Source organism: Protomyctophum parallelum (genome assembly GCF_964188405.1).
Source record: "Protomyctophum parallelum genome assembly, chromosome: 1".
NCBI classification, from domain to species: Eukaryota; Metazoa; Chordata; class Actinopteri; order Myctophiformes; family Myctophidae; genus Protomyctophum; species Protomyctophum parallelum.
In genome coordinates this window covers 87,126,288-87,132,269 of record NC_139697.1, presented here as the reverse complement: position 1 = coordinate 87,132,269, position 5,982 = coordinate 87,126,288, and positions in this window count along the sequence as shown.

Genomic DNA, 5,982 nt, shown 5'->3' with positions numbered 1-5,982 from the left:
TCTTAAAAATAAAATAATTAAAAGGAAAGAGATGTAACAACAATTTCAGTATCTTCCAGTGTGTGTCTACAGCTCAGATAAGATAGTGTATAATGTACTGGAGAATATTATCATAAACTAGCACCAGGTTGTCAGCTTGTTAACTATTATAAGCACAACTACACCATATGATTTGTTTTTTTCACTTTTCTTTTTCACTATGAGATGACCGATGAGTAATGTATTACTGTTCATCAGGATGTTTTATTGAGATCTGAATGTGGTCAACTTTAGAATGTCAAGCTGTTATTTTAAATAACTGGTTTTGTTGTACTTGGTTTAACATTTTAGATACATTTGATGGGTGGTGAATATTCAGTATTTGGTATTTATTTGAAATGTATGCAATGCTGATCCTGATCAGAATAAACCTTTTCTTTTTTTAAATAATCTGATTGAAGTACTTATGAAGTACTGCGGTACTGTGATTTCCTCCCTGGTTTACTTTCCTATCTTGAAGATAAAGTGAGCTAGATGAGACATTTCACCTCCTTACTAAAATAGAATCTAAGCCAAGTGAGCTAAATCAAAGATTATAGAAAATAATGTACAACTATTTCTAATTAATTCATTGAATAAATCTCATGTTACTTTAGGCATTATTTTAGGTGTGTAATAGCCTATCGAGGAGAGAATCTATACTTTGAATGAGTGGAGTAATTGTTTTGATACTATTTTGGTAGTCATATTTTCATTCAGAAATATCACAAACCAAGACAAATATGTTTGCAGTGGTGAGATAGATAGTATTTTATGTTTTGTGGATGTTTTGTCAAAACAGAAAATAATAATTGACTGGTGTCATATCATTTGTTTCCCCAAACCACTATGAGTGATCTGGAAATAATGGAAGAGAAGACCATGGGAGAAACATGAAAATATGTGACGAGACGAGAGTGATACGTAATATATAATGCGGTAGTAGCCTAATCCAGTACTTTTCGGTCTCCTCCACCTTGCTCTCTCTCCTCTCTATCTCCGTCACTCCCCCTCCCACACCTGTCTTACCCAATCGTTTGCTGCCATCTCCCTCTCTCGTCCTCCACTTCTTCAAATCCATCATCATCACCATCTCCTTGGCCTTCCCCTCCTTCCATACAGGCATCATTTGACCCCATCCTGGTCATTTTACATGACCAGGTCAACCAACGTGCTGTACAGGTTCAGAGACAAAAACAATACAATATAAACAGGCATTTAAAACATGAAAACAAACAGGCATTTAGAAGAAATTAAAGCAAAAATATACAATATAAGCAGACATTACAAAGGAGCAAACAAAGCAGACTATTGCACTAGTGAAGGGGGCTACTTCAACTGTCGTTAAAAGCCAGGGAGAAGAAGTGGATTTTAAGCAAAGATTTAAAAGCTGTGATGGACTGGGCAGCTCTGATGTGAAAAGGCAAAGTGTTCCAGAGCCTGGGGGCAGCCGCCGCGAAGGCTCCATCACCCTTGGATCGTTTGTTGGTCACTATCACATCTAATTTGAGCTGGTCGGCCGACCTCAAAGCCCTAGGTGGGTTGTAATTTGAAATAAGGTCTGCAAGGGATGAGGGTGCTAAAGCAGGTACAAGGTGCTTTGGATAAGGAGGTGGTGGGGTGGGGCTGATAAGTGGGAGTTCAGAATCACAGTAGATAAGACTATGTTCACATCTGTGTGTCAGGGAACATGCTGGGGGTGCTGATAGGAACACTTTGTTTGTGATAATGTTTCGGCGACTTCAACATGGTTGTAGAAGTTAGATGTGGTGCAAGCATTATTGTTGTGCTGTTGGGGGATTTCCACACCACCTCAATCCCAGTTTAAAAAATTGGGGAAGTGCTGCACCACTGAGTCTGCATAGAGTCAAATGAATGATGGACTATACTAGAATGAAGGTTGTTCCCACAAAGGGCCTACTGGATGAGCAGTGCAGGGGAGAATGAAGGGGGGAAAAGAGACTACTAACAAAATGACTGTGGGAGACTGGGAGTTTTCATATGTTGGACAATATTGCACCAGCCTGGCTGTAGCCAGAGGTCGAGGTGGATATGGGGGTCAAGGGATAATTAAGAGCTTGTCAAAGTGATCCAAAGTGAAGTGGAATGGCATATTATTGGAGCAGATAAATACTGCTTCAGGCTATATATAGGCTATATATTTTTTGAAAACTAAATGACCTGGTGACCACTTGAACCTGACCAATATATTGGTCAATGCTAGATTTTTCTGTATCTGTAATTATGCAGCGGATGTGAACCTTTTTTTTAGGCATCCCTATTTTTGCCAGTGTGACTGACCACAGTGCAGTGAGTGCACATGTACAGTATACAACTTGAGCACTAGCCCGGTTGTGTAACCAGCAGGCAGATTCAACTCACTGCAGCTGTAGGGCGGGGGTGGAGGCCGGGGTAGTACCTGTGGGACAGACACAGGAAACAAGACACAGCTGAATAAACCCTCTTGATTCTCAAAAAATTTGAACCATTTGACTTCTATTGAGAGATTTGCACCCAGAGTGTCCTGTGGGTCGGACACCGAATGGTCGACAACATCAAAGTTATTTGAAGTACTAGTGCACAGGGACGTGCAGAGGATGACTTTTGTATTTTTCTAGTTTTTCATGTGTCTATGAGGTGACAGTACTTCATTAGACATTTTTATGTGCAATGGTGTATTAACTTTGTATTCTGAACCCTTGACAGTCAAACGGGCCAATGAAATAAACAGTAATATAGTGTCATCACACTATCAGCCCCTCCCCCTTTATCATACAACTACAGCTGTGGGTGCGGCTTCAGTTCAGGTGGATCACCACCCAGGCACCCACCAAGCAAACCAGGCATACTTAATGAACTGGTGGGCGTGTCCACATGAAAACATGATTTTAACAAATACTGTACACTTTTTGGAAAAAGTTCCTCCTTATATTATAATAATACCTGATGATCATGTTTTAGGGTGGAAAAACATTGTGGCACTCCATCTTTAACAAATTTGTTCAACGCAAAATGCTGTGTTCAAGTTCAGGAGATTTCGGGGGAAAAAAGCAATTCTCCTGAATGCTGCCTTCCGGCATGGCATGGAAAGGAGTGGCATTTTCATTTCTTTCACCGTAGTAAATGCTATACATTCTTGGTCTGGAGAGGGCAGTTGTTTTACAGATGGATAAAAGGGCAGGGGCTGAAGCCCCCACTGATTGGACAGTATGCAGCGTTGCCATCTTTATTGTAGCTCAGAATCAGATATGATTGCAATTGCTGTCTCTGCCTTGTATTGAGAGACAATGATTACAGATCGTAGCTTTAAATACTTTTCTGGCTGGGGATCCTTTTTTCCGTAAGTATGTTTGTGTGTACTTTCATTTCCAGTCTCTGGAGCATGCTGGACTTTAGCCCGTCTCCAGCACAAACTGCAGCCTCCATTGAATTTAGGCACCCCACCAGGGCCACCCCACGCCTTCCTGAGCATCTGCACATAATCTCTCCACACACAGAAACTGTTTTCTGGGAGAGATGTCTGCCCAAACTCCCTTCACTGGAGCAGGAACCTCGACAGCATGGAGCCCAGCCGACATTTTATGTTTTTTTTAGATAACGTTCATGGCAGAGGGCTCATTTTGTTACCTTCATTTTGGCAACTCAGCTCCCTGTGTCTCAACAGGGCCCAAACAAGGAGGGCATTCATGATGGCCATCATAAGGGTCCATGCGGCGCCCCTGCCAAAAACAACTGCTTTGTCTTTTTCATGTGAACTGAAACTAAGCGGCATTACTCAACAGCTACAGAATAGCTGAACAATGTGAACCAGTAAAGCAGGTTGCTAAAAGCTGGCCACAAGAAGATTAAATAAATGTAATTATCCTGAAACTACCCACTGATGAAGGCTGTCTGTCTCTATGATATAGAAAATAAATATAATTGAAATGGACTCCTGCCATAACCTCTGTTTTCCCTGAAACCACCCGGGAGAACATCCAGGGGATGTAATAGAAATTGCAAATTAGCCCATGTAAATAAATATTAAGGAAAACACAGAAAGGAAAATTAACTACAAATGCAAACTTATACAAAAAGACCTCCAAAACAACTGAAATTCACCTTTTTAAAAAATAAGAAAAAATGCACACTAGACACATGGACAACACGACATAAACACCCTTCAAACTCATAGCCTGGTTGTTTAACCAGATTCAACCTGGATTGAACTCTGTCGATTGGCCCCACACTCACTGCAGCTGTACGGGAGGGGGAGGTGAGCAGGGACGTGCTGTGTTACAGAGGCAGGGGCTGAAATCCAGTAAGAGGGCACTTTCGAAAATAGCAGATCTACAAACTCACAACACGTTGCGCTGCGACGCGTTGAGAGCTTATAGATCAGCTATGTTCGGGTCGCAACCCAGCACTCTTTATCTACTGGAGACAGCATATCCAGTAGATAAAGAGTGGTGGGTTACGACATGGATTTCTAAACAAATTTGTTTAACGCAAAATGCTGTGTTCCAAGTTCAGGAGACTTCGGAAAAAAGCTATTCTCCTGAATGCTGCCTTCCGGAATGGCATGGAAAGAAGTGGCATTTTTGCATCTCTTTCACCGTAGTAAATGCTGCATTCATGGTTTGGAAAGGGCAGTTGTTTTACAGACTGGTAAAAGGGCAGGGGCTCAAGTCCCCTTTGATGTCTATGTGTGCACATCCCTGGAGGTGAGTACCTGGCTGGGGGAGAGAGTCGAGAGACACAGGAAAAAGACAAAAACAAAACAAAAAAACAGCTGTAATAATGGCAAAAGGATAAACAATCAGAATCCCATGCGACGGATGCAGGCCAAGGGCAATACGTACCAATCAGCATCTAACACAAATAATAACCAACTTAATCTCAGGAGGAGGAAGAAAGCAAATAATCCCAGCTGCTAAACACAGAGGTAAAATGGGTCATTGTGAATAGCTTTTAGTATATCGAAGCTGACCTCCGCATGAAGGAACTAGCCTTGGATCAAGACTACCATAGATATGTATTTTATCATTTAAATCAATCAAAAATATCCAAGCTATGCAACTCACAAAAATAAAATAAGACCCCTGCAGTACCCACTGCCAGCCCAGAGGTGGCAATTAAGTAGACTATAAAGCTATTTAACTCTCACTTTGTAGTCTACTTTTTATCTGTAGGCTTTGTTTTATGTGTGTAAATTTGTTATTGTATACTTCCACTGACATTTTTAAATACAATCCTCAGGGACACCCATAGAGTATTAAAAGGATGGGGACACCTGCTGCGTGAGATACAGATTATTGACAGAGAGGAGTCTTGAAACATAAATAACATACTAGCCTACAACTACACAATACATACCTGCCTGCAGCACAGAGGTCCCATGAGGCGAGAGAAGGAGGCGTGGTCAGGTGGATGGACGTCATGTGTAAATTGATATTGGTATGGATCATGGGATAGATCTGTGACGTGGTGTTGTAGGCTATGGTTGTAGGCTACTACTGTATTCTCTAGATTAGAAGGACTGGTACGCCATAATTCAGTACTGTGCGGTCAGCTGTGGTGACAGGCTGAGAGTGCGGTCGAAATATTCAATCAATACTATACGTATACGGAGTGTACGCAGCAGTGAAAGTGGTGATGACTGCCAACGCCTATCGCCTGCAAGCCGCTAGAGGTTACTATTTCGCAGGTATGATCCATGCAGATTCCAGTCATATTCTCTTCCTCCCATAATAACACGCACGCGGCCACACGGCAGCAGTAGGAGGATCGATCCAGGGGGTTGGTTACCTTTGATGTGCCTCGATCACAGTCACTCACGACAAAAAGGGGTTGAACTTGAAACCCGGGTACGCGAAAATCGAAGCTCGGTGCACCGGGTTGCTGGCCGGGGAATGCGGGGATGCAGGGGGGGAAATACGCGAAACCCCCCCCCCCCCCAAATACAATCGGAAATCAGTGACAGAG